Source organism: Nelumbo lutea, chromosome 3, assembly GCF_056320005.1.
Source record: "Nelumbo lutea isolate HS-2025 chromosome 3, American lotus-T2T, whole genome shotgun sequence".
Lineage (NCBI taxonomy): Eukaryota > Viridiplantae > Streptophyta > Magnoliopsida > Proteales > Nelumbonaceae > Nelumbo > Nelumbo lutea.
The window spans coordinates 48,502,638-48,519,048 of record NC_142686.1 but is presented as its reverse complement, the minus strand read 5'-3'; positions in this window follow the sequence as shown (position 1 = coordinate 48,519,048).

Below are 16,411 nucleotides of genomic sequence, written 5' to 3'. Positions count from 1 at the left end.
CCTAAAGTTTTTCATCATTGCTGAAATGTCCCCTAAAGTTTGGTAATTGCAATTACCTCCCATGAACTTTTTGACATAGCGGCAACTTGCAAGTAAACCCCCTTGCTAGAATCCTCTAACAAGAAGCACAAAACCAAAATACACATGCAATTACTTTTAACCAAAATGTTTATTTTCAATTTTTTTTTTGACATCAACCACTACCCCAACCCTTCTAATCTCTTTTCCAAAATTGATTTATTTTCCAAATTTGCCTTTCCCATCAATAACTCAGAGGTAAAAATGCAACTTTAAACTCTCTTTTTTGTTGTTCATAAAGTTTGTGTTCTTTTTTCTATATAAATCGGCCTCAATAATAATTGCATGGTGTTTTGGACATTTTCATGCCTTTTGTTAGAGTATTTTACAAAGGGGGGTCTACTTGCAACCATGTCAAAAAGTTCAGGGGAGGTAATTCCAATTACCAAACTTCAGGGGAGATTTGAACAATAGTCATAAACCTCAAGCTAGGGACCTTTTAGTAATTACCGTGGCTTGTTTCTAATTATTGAACAAAAAGCGGGGCTTTTGTGTAACAAGTATTAATGGGAATGTAAAATGATAGCCATTGGCTTGTTTTGCAATTATGAACAAATAAAAGTGAGCTTTGTGTCTTTTTCCTAAGGGCAAATTCTCCATCAATACCTTGTACTTTGGCTTGAGTGAGAATTTAGTCACCAAACTTTAAAATGTGATAATCTAATACCCAAATTTTGACATATAAAATAACACAAATGTCATCCTTCTCCTTAGTGGCATTAGTCTCTTGGGACTTGTCGAGAAAGCCACAGTGGACAGCCAATCGGAGGAGACCCACAACGATATAACTAGGCGCATGGCGTGTTTCAGCATCTGCAACTTGGCACCGGACATGCTTCCACTATTGCGCGCCAAGGATGGAAGAGCCTTCAGCTTCAGTGCCACCACGTAAATCTCATGGCTTCGATCTATAAAGACCATGGCAGCCTCTGGTAGCATTCAAACCTCGACGTTCCTCAGGACGCTGGTATTGATCATCGTTTCATTTGTTTCCTTGTACAAAGACGAACAAGTCGGATTCACTGCATCATGACACTCTGTAGCGTGAGAACCTCTCTCTGTCGTAAAAAAAATAAAAATTAAAGAAGAAGAGTTTTGTTGTATTCGCTCTGAATAAGCATGAAAACACTCTTTGTTGTATTCGCTCTGTAGCCACAGAAGACAAAAGGGTAGATTGGGTCTGGTAAGAGTAAAGATGGATTAAAAGGAAAGAGATGAACAATGTGTTTTATTTTTAAGAGTAATTTTGATATTTTAAAAAATCTTAAATCAAACATAAGGTCATGTGATATACATAATTGACTGTTGATAGGTACTAGATTGTCGTGGAGACCAAATTGTCACTCTAGCCAACGATTGATAGCTACTAGATTGTTGCGGAGATCAAATTGTCGCTCCAGCCAAAGTATAGAATACTGATTGGGAATTTTCCCTTTTCCTAATAAGCATTAAATGATAAAGAAAAATTACATTTTTACCATTGCTCTTACAAATACATTACAATCAATAACTTTAAATAACTAAATATCATACAATATCTTACAAATACATTACATTTTTACCATTCCCTTTTACAAATACATTACAAATACATGTAAATATCATATAATAGCTAAAAACAAATGTTTGAGCCTTCTAATTTATTAAAAATTCACTACAAAACACATTAAATTGTTGTTGGATCAATGACTTTAAATATATTATGATAAATTCATCTTATAGTTTTTCCTACAATACAATGAAAATTTTAGCAAATTTTCATAGATATATGAAATTTGCAGTTGCACCATCAACATTTGATATATGTTGGCAATTTAAGCTATTAAGACCATCCATGAAAACTTAAAAAGAGCAACATTTGCACTATTATGGCAGTCTTGAACACATGATCACCGCCAAAAGTTGAAGCCCACCGACTTAGGTCCCTTTACATTGTATCGTTTTCCATGCTTGTCATGTGTCCAATCCATTAGATACTGATACAAAAAGGCCCAAATTGCACAGATCGTGTGGATATTTTGAACATTGATTTACATGAAGACCTTAGATTATCACCATTTACCATCTTTCTCTTGTTTGGAGTATTGGTTGGAGATAGGGCTGTTCATAACAAGACCTAAATTGACCAAATCGATTAATCCGGTCCAATCTAACCCAAGTTGGTTGGTTTTTCTTCAGTATCGGTCGGTCTCAGGTTACAAAAAAACATGAACCAAAACAACCATCGGTTTGATTTCGGTTTTCATGTGTGAAAACCGAAACTTAAGCGATCCGAACCGACTTAGATTATTATATATATATATATATATATATATCTGATATATTTCAATTTTGCTATATATATTTTAGTTATAATATATATTTCAGATTATACTTGTGGAAATATATATATTTCAGCTTTATTTCAGAAATATACATATTATATATAAAATTTCTGATATATAAAATATTAGTTTTAATCCATCAAATCATTTTTAATTTCCAAGCATTTAGCCTTTGCTTTGATAGACTTGAATCCTTTACAGTTCAAACTGAGAGAATCATTCACAAAACCAACCCAAACCGATTCAAACCGACTAGGTCGGTTTTACTTAGTACTGGGTTGGTTTTGATTTCATTTCTAGGTAAACCAACCAGGTCGGGTCGGTTGGAAAAATGCTAATAAACTGACTCAACCCGACCCGTGAACAACCCTAGTTGGAGATTGCCCTAATTTGAAGATCAGTTGAACCTAATATGAACAATAGGCCTACGATCACCGCAATAGGACTAGGAATCCAAGACCTTCTAGTGAATTTTGAACACATTAGTGTTTTATGAAAAACACAAAATATCACATCAAATTGGTTTTTGATTAAAACACTGATGTATTCAAAATTCATTGGGGTTTTGGGTTTGTCTACAGTTGTCGTGCGGATTGACCGGGGGCAACGAAGTAAATTCACTCTTCAGGTTTCGAGTGTTGGTCGAGGACCGCGGGGGCCTCGAAAAATATTGATTGAAGATGAGGACCACAAGCCGAGGTGAAGTATTCCTTCCAAGGACTGTAAGTCGAGGCAAAGTCCCTGGTGACCAAAGATACTGCAAGACAAGGAGTGTCAGAGGCCTCAGGGTGGATACGTGAGGCAAAGGCTCCGACGCTCAAGTTAGTACGAGGTGTAGAGTAGGAGAGGGTGCGAGAGAGCACTTGTAGAGGGTCCTTGGACGCACCAGATCTCCCTGAATTAATGCTAAAAAAACAAGGTTGGTGTAGGGAGTAAATGAGTGAGTGATGTTGAAGTTTCTCTGTTCTAGCCCCCTTTAAGGGGTAGTTACCTCTTATTTATACTTGAGCGTGCTGGGGGTAGGTGAAGATGAACGCCCCGGATGAGAGCTGTACGAGGTCAAGCTACAGGCCCTGGCAGGTATGTCTGATGGTTATGCGGTTGGCTCCGTACAAAGGCAGCAGAGCTCCCTCCTACTATGGCTAACGCTATCAAGTATCGGTGGGCTGGGCACCCAACCCAATGTGAGTTGGGCTAAGCTAAACCACATCACTTGCCCCCCACTCCCGAGACTTAGGTGTGGCCTCGACTTTGGCTAGTAATGAGGGTAGTAGTCGAAGTAAGGCTTTGGCTTCGGCTGTTGGGAGTAGTGGTCGTTACACCTTCGGATTCACCAGTTGAGGGATATCCTACGGTGGTGTCGTTTTCGCTGTTCGCATCATCCCTCTACAGTTTGGAAGCACGTGCGATGTGGATTCCTCAGCTTGGAGGAGGTGTCACGTATCACGCACGAGTAGGTCACATTAGGGGGGCTACCGTGCAAGGGATGGCTATCCCAGGAGTCGCATAGTTGCCGGGTTGAACGGTCAGCCCATTGGTCCGCGATGAGCGGGCCTTTCGGTTCACTCTATGGGTTGCCACAGGCGATCTTCGCGGTACACCTAGCGTCGTTTTGTCTTCCGAGGACATGCGTTAGGTGGTGCAGTGGGATTGGTTCACAAGAGCGGGGGGCTCTCGCATCCGTTGGATTCACGTAGATCTGAACCGTTGCTTTAGGCATCGTTTTGTCTTTCGGGACTAAGCGTCGGGTGGTGCATCACAATTGGATGGCGGGAGCGGATTAGTTTCAGCCGTCGGATTTGAAGAAATCCAGTACGGTCATTTTATTTTAAATAGGGGTCATGACAGTGATTTTCTTCTTCATTTGAACTTAGGCACCCTTGCTTTCGAGTGAACGTAGCTCCTCAACTCTCAACTCTCCAGATTTTTTCTATTTCTTCCCTTCTTAGGAACATTTTGCCCTCTCTTAGGTAATCAAAACATGTCATTTTCAAATTTTGGTAATGAGTGCCATGAACTCCTGAGCATCTCGAGAGGGAGCTCTCCTGCAACCCCCTCTCCCCTGTCTTCTCTGAGTTCCTTAGCCGTAGCCCCCTTTCAATGAGAGATGGACGTTTTAAGGGAGAGGTTAACTTTGAGGGGTGCCAAGGGCAGTTACCTGGGGAATGATTCTCCCCATGAAAGCATTGCCTCAGCGTCGCTAAGGGAGCCCGAGGGATCTTCTCTCTCCGAGGATGATGCCGTGGAACTCATTGCCGGACCAATGGGAGGGAGTGCTCCCCGAAGGGTGGCTGACGCTAGTGCCCCGCGTTCGGAGTTTCACAGCTCCTTAGATGTGTGCCAGATCAAATCCTTGGCGTGGAGGTTCCACATACCCTGGTCTTATGACTTGAGGGTTCCTGATGTGGACAATAGGCCGTGGACCCCCGAGGAGGGGGAAATCTGTGTCTACCAGCATTTTTTGGAGTCTGGCCTTAGGCTTCCCCTCCCTACCTTAATCTCTGAGTTGCTGGAGTGGTACATCATTACTATCAGCCAGCTTGTACCCAATGCCCTCAGGACCATTGTGGCAATGATGGTGTGGCCTAAGCTCAGGGGCATGCAGCTAACGTTGAGGTTGTTCCGTGCCATGTTTGTGCTAAGAAAGCATGCTTCCGAAGCCAACATGTATTACTTCCACCCGATGAGGGGGAAGCTTGTGCATAACCCCTCGCCCATTCACGGGTGGAAGGATAAGTTCTTCTACATCTCCTACCCCGAGGGCTAGCATTTCAGGTCCGACTGGGGGGAGGCCTTGTCAAGAGATGTTCCCCACCACTCCAAGACAAAGAGGCTACAACTATAGCTCACCTACTTGTGATGGGGACATTCCAAGTGAGACCGTTGGTAGAGGAGGTCCCCCTAGTCTTTGTTGGGATTATCCCAGCCCCCCTCGGTAGGAGAGGTTCTGTGGTTAGTGCGTGTTCAACGTTCTTTTCTTTTTCACTAATGTACTGATTGTTTTCCTTTGTTGTTTCATAGAAGTACCAATGGATGCCAAGCAATTTTTGTTGGAGAAGGCCCAGGCGAAGCAGGCCGGGAAAAAAGCCGGAGGGAAAGCGTCAAAGAGGCCTGGCGGTGAAGCTACCCCTACCCCAGTGAAGGGGGGAGATCCGCAAGTTCACACCAATGGGAAGTAGCCGGTGGTGGAACCAAAGAAGACAATGGAGGCGCCGAAGAAACCCACCACCGGGGTAGAGGTGCCAAAGAGGCCCACGGATAGCCCCGAGGCAGGCAGGAAGAGGCCCACTGTAGACATGCCAAGGGAGGAGCCCCAACGGAAGCTTGCCAACACTAACAAGTAGGTAGAGGAGGTCGTGCAGAGATCCACGCTTGGAGAGCACCTATCTAGTCCTTCATCAGCCCCTCCATCAGAACAGGGGGTCCCCGAGAGAACCGAAGGGGCTGGGAAGACCTTCTGCCCACAATGGCAACTTCGAGAGGGGGACTCCATTTGTGATGAGGGGATCAACCAAGAACTGGTTGGTGGATCCATCCTATCGAGGGATCGCTACTACCTTCTGCAAAGCGACCCCAAGTCCATTTACAGTGAGGGCCTATACCATTTGGCCGAGGTAAGGCGTTCTTTGATAAATATATATATATTGTGGCAGACCTGTCTGCACTTCGTCGGTTTTGGGGACCGAACAAGAATGGTCATGGGTCGTGTTGACAAGGCAGAGAAGGAGAAGAAGGCCGCCGAGGAGAAGCTCTATAAGGAGAGGGAGAATCTCCATAAGGCAGTTGCAGCCGCCGAGGACGAGTACCAGAAATTCCGAAAGGCGCTTTTGGATGAGCAATCGGTTCAGGAGCGCCTCGAGGCTTAGCTGAAGGAAGCGCGGCAAGGGCTCTCCAAAGAGAAAATGGAGCAAGTGTGGCTGGAAAGCATCATCATGGAAGTGGAGAGGCAAGCTTCTGAGGCCGAAAAGAAGGTTGTCGAGGTAGAGGTGAAAGCTGTCGAAGCCCTAGTTTCGACAGAAGAGTCAAAGAAGGCAGCGACCGAGGCGGTGGAGGTGTACAAGAAGTCTTCTGACTTCCTGGATGCGCTGGCGGAGTATGCTTCATCATCCTAACTCGACAGTATTGAAGATACAAAGAAGGCACTCCTACTGGTGCTGCCAGATTTCGATGTCGAGGGACTGCAAGTGATCCCTGACGCTCCTGCCAAGGGCCGAAGACATCATTCCCTCTCCTTTCAATGATGAGACACAAGCGTAGACTTCCCCCTTTTTTTTATCGTTGTAAAACTTGCCATTTGTTTTTTTGTTTTTTTTGTGAAGGCAATACAAAATTTTTGTAAAGGCTATACAAGACAAACACTGAGTAGTGAATGAAGCCATTTTTTGTATTTACTGTGTTTCGTGCATGTTGTCTCTTCCCCTTTCTCTTTCTCTTTCATTTTTTTTTTTGTGAGAGGTCCTTGCCCCTCCGAAAGGTTGAGACCACGATACACAAGGCACACACGAAGTCTCTGGCTTGGCGAGGACAGCCCTAAGGGGCTGATTTGTTAGGACCACTATGGTGTGGGCTTGGAAATACGGTCTGAGCTTTCTAGTCAAGGTGACGAGGGCATGAGCTAGCTTTCCCACTTCGGAGTACCTGGTTTCGACATCGTAGAGGACCTTGCTGACAAAGTATACAGGTCTTGGAATTCGTCATCCTTCACCAGGACCGAGCTGATGACCTCATCTCCGATTTATAAGTACAAATATAGAGTTTCCCTTGATACTAGACGAGCAAGGAGCGAGAGTGAGGCGAGGTATAGCTTGAGCTCATCGTAGGCACACTGGCACTCCTCTGTCCACTAAACATTTTTCAGCTTCTTGATGGCGCGGAAGAAGGGAAGGTAGCGATCTTCCAACTTCGACATGAAACGCTTGAGGGCGGCTATTCTGCCGGTGAGTCTCTGAATCTCCTTTACTGACCGAGGGGGTGCCATGTCTAGTATGACCTGTACCTTGCTTGGGTTGGCTTCAATGCCTCTTTGAGTGACGACGAAGCTTCAATGGTCTCGGCTAGGTCCAAGGTTTGTACTTCGGCCCTCAAGCTCTTCACCACCATGTCATCCATGTAGGCTTCAAAATTCCTCCCTATCTGATTCTTAAAAACCTTGTTGACAAGGCGCTGGTAAGTTGCCCCTACATTCTTAAGGCCAAATGGCATTACCTTGTAGTAATACGTTCCATGCTCAGTAATGAAAGATGTATTCTTTTCGTCATCGAGGTGCATCTGGATCTGGTTGTACCCGGAGAAGGGATCCATGAAGCTAGTAGTTCATACTACGGTGGCGTCGATGAGGTGGTTTATCCTCGACAAAGGAAAATTGTCCTTTAGGCGGGCTCAATTAAGGTCTATGAAGTTAATACAAATCTGTCATTTCCCATTAGCTTTCCTTACCAAAACCACGTTAGGCAGCTAGTTGGGGTAATGTACCTCTCGGATGAAGCCGACGTCGAGTAGCTTATCAACTTCCTCTTCTATAGCCTTCCATAATTCTAGTGCAAAGTTCCTCTTCTTTTGCCGGACTAGCCTAGAGCTCATGTCCACGCTCAGCTAGTTCAAATAGGCATTTAGGAGGGAGATTGGACCCGACATGGACCGTCTTTTCTAGAGTTGATTCATCCAGGAGAATTGAGATGAGGCCCTTGGCTAGCTGACCTCGGCTCGCTGGCTCTTCCCGGGGGTTGAGGCCTTCCAGTGACAAGGCCTTCTTATTCTGTCTTTTTAGTGCCGCCACGTACCATTGGCAGGCAATTTGCTGGTTCCCACGAATGACTCCGATGTCGTGCTCGATGGGAAACTTAAGGGCCAGATGATTAGAGGAAATAGCTGCCCCTAGTGCATGAATGGTTGGTCTTTCAATTATCACGTTGTAGGGAGAGGCAACCTTCACCACTAGGAACTCTTGCATCCAAGTCACCTGGTGTGGTGTTGTCCCTACCGTGATGGGTAAGGTAATTTTTCCTTCTGCCCTAATGACGCTGTCGGAGAAGTCGACGAGGGGAGCGTCAGCAGGCTGCAGCCGTTCTGGCACGAGCTTCATTCTCTCGTAAGTGTCGTAAAAATGGATATCGGATAACGAGCCACTATCCACCAAGATCTTCTTCACTATAAAATTGGAGATGATGGTTGTGACCACGAGGGCATCGTTGTGGGGGACAGTAACCCCCTCTAAGTCCTTGCCGGTGAAGACGAGGGCATGTGGACAGCTCGGTCTCTATAGAGCGTCTGGGTACTTCTGCTACTTCGGGGTAGGCTCCTGGATGTTAAGCTGCCTGGCGTAGGCTTTTCGAGCCAAGGCCGAGGCCCCACCCGAGGCCATGCCCCCGGCATTGACGCCTGCCACTTGCTAGTGCAGTTGTTGCTGCTATTGGGATGACAAGGCATCGGCCTCTCCTTCGATGAACTGCTTGAGGTGCCCGCAGTAGAAGAGGGACTCTATTTCATTCTTTAGATCGTATAAGTCCTTGGTGTCATGCCCTGTGTTGTGATAGTACTTGCAGTACTTCGTAGGGTCCCCCCTCTTGGGGTTTCGCTTCAGTTTTGTTGGCCACTTCACAAACTTCTCTTCCCCAATCTGCATCAGTATCTGAGTGTGGGTGGAGTTGAGTGGCGTGTAGTCCTTGTAGGCCAAGGCCGGAGCCAGTGGCTTCTTGTTGCCTTTGCCACCATGGTTGCAGGGGTGGCGCTGGTCCCCACCTTTCCTCTTCTTCTCCGAGGGCCCGTTGTGGAGCTCGACTTCCCTTTCTTGGTTGTCCTCAACCGAAGCCTCTTCGGTCACGATGTATTTTTGGGATTTTTTGAGGAATTCGAGTTTAGTCTTCGGCGGGGTCTTAGTGACCGAGCACTTGAGAGCCAAGCCAGGGCGGAGTCCGTTGATGGCTGCGTGCATGGAGACCATTGGGTCGAGGCCTCGAACTTCGAGCTCTTCTCTCTTAAAGCGGTCGATATAAGACCACAAGCTTTCGCCCGACTCCTGTTTGAGCGACACCAGAGAAACTACGCTCTTCTGGCATCGTTTATTGCTGATGAAGCAAGCGAGGAACAAGGTTGTAAATTGCTCCCACGAGTTGATTGATCGAGGAGGAAGGCTGGAGAACCAACGGCAAGCAGCCTTCCTGAAGGTGGCCTGGAATATTTAGCACGTCAAGGCGTCGGAGTAGCCGTATAGTATCATGAGTGCACTGAAACCCTCCAGGTGGTCATAGGGTCAGTGCTTCTGTTGTACGCTTCTAGTGTGGGAGCGTTGAAGTGTGGGGGAAGAGGCTCTGAGATGATTTCCGAGGTGAATGCGTCCATGTGGCCAGCAGAGTTGTCGTGACTGGTTGAGGCATCGGCTCGGCTCTCCTTAACTTGGCGGAGCTCATCCTTGACGGCCCCAATCTCGGCTTGCAACTCAGCAAACCCTAGATTAGCATGGGCATGGGCCTCGCTTCTATTTTCGCGGACCCGATGGGTGTCGGCTCAGACTCCCGAATACTCCGAGACAGGATCGTGCGCTCCTCTATGGGCACGACGATCATTCAAAATGTCCCAGAGATCTAAGACGGGAGGTAGTGTGGGGTGGTGTCGGCTCTTGCTTCGGGAGTGAACTCCAGGGTAGCCAAGGTGCTCGCCATTGTCCCGAGGGCCTCCCTATGGCGGTAGTGGTGCTGCTCCGAAGATTGATGACTGTCTTTGGATTGAGCGGGCACACTCTCCCTTCATCTAGGAGGACAGATATTCCTTCGAGGTGAGTCCAGGAGGCGGTTATTGCCCGATTTTGACGGTTCGGCCAGCGGATAACCATGGCTAAGGGCCGGTGGCTCGACATTCTCATGTCGGCCCTGATCTTCTGACACCCTAGCGGGGCGATCGCCTTGAGAGGGACCTCCTGCTCGGGGGCAAACTTCCCCCCGAGTAGGTTCTCATGTTTGGCCGCCATTCGTGGGTGAGGCGGTCCAAACGATCAAGGACGGCCTGAAATTGCTCTTAGGTAACCAGGTTCTGATTGTTCCTAGCTCTCCTCACCATGACTTTCGAGCTTAAAGGGGGTTTGGGTTTAGAGTATTACTACTTTTTATCCTAAAGTGGGTGTCGTCTTAGCGACGAGCCCTTCCCACAGACGGTGCCAATTGTTGTCGCACGGATTGGCCTGGGGAACCGAAGTAATTTCACTCTTCAGGTTCCGAGTGTTGGCCGAGGACCATGAAGCCTCGAAAAAGATTGACTAAAGCCGAGGACCGTAAGCCGAGGCGAAGTATTCCTTTCGAGGACTACAAGTCGAGGCGAAGTCCCTAGTGACCAAAGATACTGCAAGACAAGGAGTGTCAAAGGCCTCGGGGTGGATACCCGAGACAGAGGCTCTGATGCTCAAGTTAGTACAAGGTGTAGAGTAAGGGAGGGTGCAGGAGAGCACTTGGAGAGAGTCCTCGGATGCACTAGATCTCCCTGAATTAATGCTAAGAAGACAAGGTTGGTGTAGGGAGTAAATGAGTGAGTGATGTTGAAGTTTCGTTGTTCCAGCCCCCTTTAAGGGGCAGTTACCTCTTATTTATACTTGAGTGTGCTGGGGGTAGGTGAAGATGAACGCCCCGGATAAGAGTCGTACGAGGCCAAGCTGCAGGCCCTGGCAAGTACGTCTGAAGGTTATGTGGTTGGCTCCGTTTAGAGGCAGCAGGGCTCCCTCTTACTATGGCTGACGCTGTTAGGTATCGGTGGGCTGGGCCTCCCAGCCCGATGTGGGCTGGGCTAAGCTAACCCACATCATCTACCATCGTAGCTCGTAAGAAATATGATCTTTAAACAGTCCAGATCAGCTAGGTATACATGGTGAACACATTGAATGAGCACGAAAAAAAAATTTTGACACTTGTCCCTTAAATATCCCTAACCTGCTCTTGAAAATTATTAGGGTAAGTTGTTGAAATCTCGCTTGAAGTTTGATAATTGCAATCACCTCCCCTGAACTTTTTGATACAATTGCAAGTAAACCTCCTCTATTAGAATCTTCTAAAAAGAGGTATAAAAATGTCCAAAATATTCATGTAATTATTATTGAGGCTAGTTTCTACATAAAAAAGAATACAAATTTTATAAACAAAAGAAATAGAGAATTTAAAGTTACATCTTTGCCTTTGAATGATTGATATGAAGAGCAAATTTGGAAAATAAGTCAATTTCAGAAAAAGATTGGAAGAGTAGAATTTGAATTAGCTGAACACTTTAGCTGTTCAGTGGTTTTGATCAAAAGTAATTGTATGGGTATTTTGGATATTTTCATATTTTTTTAGAAGATTCTAACAAATAGATCTACATGCAACTATGTAAAGTTCAGGAATGATAATTGAAATTACGAGAGGTTTTAGCGATTTACCCAAAATATTAAAAACAACTTTTTGATACAGTTGTGAAAATATTTATGAAGTGCTCATTGTACAATCATGTGCCATCCAAACTCATCCAGATTCACAGCATTCTTGTTTATTGTTATCATTTCATTGTAGCAGCATCGCTCATCAAGTAATCTTTCTCAGATAAATTTTTTCAACAGTTATCAAAGGGAGTTAAGTGGGCCCAAACAAACTTTTCTGTGGGCCGAGCATGTCATGAGCTTTCAACTTCAAGCTCACGTCCAAAAGGAGAGTTCGAGCCCACGTTGGGTCCCTATGTAATTTTGAAAGGAACAGCAAACTTGTTTTTCAATGGTTCATCTGGCTGGTTGGCTTGAAACTTTCAAAATGAGAATATTGATAGAATCATAGAATTCATGATGCCCTCAGGGAATGTAACTCTTCTAACTCCGACTATGATAGCGAAAATTTAAGGGTAGTCATCAAAATTTTGAGAGGAATCATCAATTGGTGTTGATCAAAATTCACATTAGGTTTCTGTGCTTTCTCTACCTTTTCTTTCAAATCAAACAAAGTCTTTATCATATTTTTTTTTTGTTCTTAATTTAAAATGAAAACTTAGGGGGCATTTGGCAAATCTTTTCATATGGTTTTTTGGGCTTTTCAAAATTAAGAAGATCAAAATTTGGTATTTTTTTTTCATTTAGGAATTAAAGACATGAAACTGGAAAGACCCAGGCCCCAAAAAGGCTCATGGAGGCCCAAAACGGTAAAAAATCAAGAAGTTTCAACTCAATAGGCCACGGTAAAATAGGATATTATCTAATGGTTTTGATCTTTGAAGACAAGATCCGAAAAACTTAATTTATCTTTTAAGCATCTGTGTCATTGAAAGATCCTCTTAAAAAGACTTATCAAATTACACCTTAGGCTCAGTTTGAAAGGAATACAAATACAAATATATAGAGTATAAAACATTATATTTTGTATATATTTATATTTATATTCATTCCAAATTAAACCTTAGTAAACTTGGGCTTGTTAAGGATAAGGCATATCATGAAGAAGCTCTTGCTTATCATCTTTGATGACTCAAAGCTGACTGTGAACTGACTATTATTTTGCTTATTTTGTGATTGAACTTTTTTGGAATGTAGAAGTTGATTCTCTGGACATCATCAAAGCTGATTTCCGAATCTATGGGCTAAAACATTAAAAAAATTCAAAGCCCACGAAAGATGTAAACCCATTTCTTTATTTTTCCGACTATAAATAACTTAATTCTTGTTAGATGCGGGATCGACCCCACTGAAATTGCTCAATATTTCAGATTTGTTCTCTGGGTTGCTTTTGTAAAGAAGTATAGATTAGGCAGATAGCAAAATGATAGCATCATAGAGCCCATTTAGGCTATGTTTGGTTTGAAAAACGTTACAACATCAACACCATATAGGGTGTTGGTGTTTATTGTGCATGAAATCATTATTTGGTTTTAAATTTTTAATATTTATCAAATAAATACTGAAAAATATAAATGCTTTGATTTATATACATAAGGTGTTGGAAAATTTTTCAAATTCTTGCTTCCCCTACATCTGGACATTTATTGAAATGAAATGATAATGTGACATGAAGTAAAAAATAACTTTATGAGATATTATTTGAAACGTCCATAAGACGTTCAACACCCACAGAGCCAAACAAATACTCAATAAAAGTTACTCAGATTCTACCATTCCTACTAAAGTAAGTATTGAATAATATTAGATGGGATCTAAAGTGATTTAAAGTACCGTGGATTTTATTTTAATTTAATTATTATATAAAGGAATCCACTATTTACCATACATATCCATCTCAATCAGATTTTAACATAGTCATGATATAATCCATTGATAGCTGATGTTAATGGGTCGGGTTAAGTTGTAGATTCACACTGACCCGACTCTATCAAGTTAGTAGCATGCTGTTTAATCGGGTTTGATTTTCGGATCAGGTTACTGAATCCGATATATGGGATGGATTGTGTCAGGCCAGGTTTGGTATTTCATCTTTTTTTAGTGGGGGCCAGTTCAAAATAAAGCTGCATTGGATCAGGCATAAATTGATTCAAACCTCCTGTTCTAAATCTGACTTGTTGATAATGATAATGATAATGATAATGTCATTCTTGTATTTTTCTTTTTCATTTTGTTTCAGTGGAACAGATCAGTTTTGGATCCAAATCAAAATCAATCAGACAGCCAATAAAATATATCGGACGAGTTTAGATTTAATGGTTCAAAGTATTTATTAAATTAGATTAGATTAGACCTGATTCATTCATAATAAATTTATATTAAATTGGGGTCATTGAACCAATATCTAATTCATTGATATAAGACAAAAATGCAGATAGCGATGGATCATATAAACTAAGGCCTACACTGTGGGGGTATGGATTTTGTGAAATCAAAATTATTTTTCAACGGAATAGTTCTCATTTTTTTTCAAGCAGGTCCCACATGTTACATCCTTAAAACATTAACAAGGCAAAACTCTTAATGGGATCCAGAAAAGTGAAAATTATTAGACATTCTCTCATGCATAAATTTTAAATTGAAAATTATTAGTTAAAAATTACTCCTTCAAAAGTAATAAAAAAAAAAAAAAAGGAAAAACGAACAAATCTCACATAGTCACATGACACCGATGGATTGGAATCCACAGGTTAAATGCTCTTATGGTCCCGTTCATGTGGGGGCCACTCATTGAACGGCGACCGTACACATACTAAGTAGGGCAAGAGAAGTATGTATTGGGGGAATGGAAAAAGCGACTTACCTGCTGCAGCCTGCCACCATAAGCATAAAATTGAGAAAGGAGTTAGATTAGGTGAGGAACTGATTGAGGATCTCACTATTCACTCATTCACAGTCACAGACTATGAGATTAATCTACCTGTCTCCTCCCCTCATATACCTACCTACCTCTCCCAAATAGTTCTACTGAAAAATTCATGATGTGTTTGTAACAGAAGTAAGATTTTTAATGGATATAATAATATAGAAAGGAGTCTATATTGGTGTTATTAGTCATTTAGTTGGGCTGCAATTTGGGTGGACTGGAGTTGAGTTTGAATATTTATGAAAGTTTAAATGGGCTTGGCCCCAAAATCTAGGCCCAATGCAGTATCATTCTGTAAATGGAGTATTTCAATTGCGAGTCCGGATTTCCTGCACATTTTTTCTTTACATTCTATTATATCATAATAGGCCAAGTCAGCCTCACACAATTAAACTTTTACATGTGTCGAATATGGATACTGACAAGAAAAATTGAGAAAAAACCATTTCTCCTTAGACGATAGTTTTCACGATAAGGAGGATTAATTTCTCTAACCTCTGTGTAATAGAGGAGAAACGAAGAAGATCTATTTCTAATCTACAACAAAATTTATTATTTATTTGCATCGTTGTGCGTTTTTTTTCTCCATTTTCTAAACGATCATGATATCCATATATAGAGAGAGAGAAGGAGAGAGAGAAGGAGAGAGAAGGAGAGAGATCACTCCATAGCCCTCTTTGCAAAAGCCTTCTCATAGCAAAATCATGGTCAAGAAAATTTTACATAGATTCGGATTCTTAAAAAAAAATTGCGGTAAACCCTTTAAAGAAGAAGAGGGTTTTCTATTTTCTTAAAAAAAAACGCATCCATTAATTAGTTCATGGGAATTTAATCGTGGGATGCTGACCTGGTACATTTACAAATCTTAATGTGCAGGTGCAGGAGATCCGGACTCCTCTTCAATTGCACCCATATTAACGACTATATAGAAATTCATGATGTCAGAATTAGAATAAATTGGAATAGAATCTTTAGGGATCTCAATCCCAAGGGAAGGGAGGGAATGGTTATTCTTCGAATGGGAGATATCATTCCATTAACAATGAGAATGAAATTCTAATTCTACCCAAACAAACATTTGGAGATGGAATGGGACATTCTGGTTCTGATTTCAATTCTAAACCTATACTCCCACAAATCAAACAGATCCTTAGCATCCGAATTGGTCTCATACGCAAACCTATAACCTGCCCGGATAAGATCCATAACAGTAAACCCATGTCATGTGATGTCCGACCTTTTAGATTCAGTTATTTTAATTATATATATATATATATAGGGTCTAATCTCATGTCGACATCTCCATTATACGCCAGACTATCTCAAGCTTCATTCTGGTTGCATTCAGTGTTCAAAGTATTCTAGACTCAATACTCTCTGAAAAAGAAAATATTTGAAAACAAGCTTTGAAATCTTCATTCTCCCTAATGAAGATCGATCAAGCTTTGGAAATTTTCCTTCTTCCAAATTTGCAGCATTTCGTATATTGCTCAACCTGAAAATCGACACATATCCCACAACAAAATACAACATATATCTATAATTTGGAACTTTGTTAATTGGCCATGTGTGAAGGTTTTTACAGGAATTAGAATTAGAATTAGAATTAGAATCAATTAAAAGGGTATTTTATTAATTTCCAAGTGAGGGGAGGGAAGACTTCACATCTGCCTCTCACAAGGGGGCACCCCACAATGCCCCACAGCACATCGCGACCTTGTATTGGGATCGATCTCCTGATAATAGTACGGG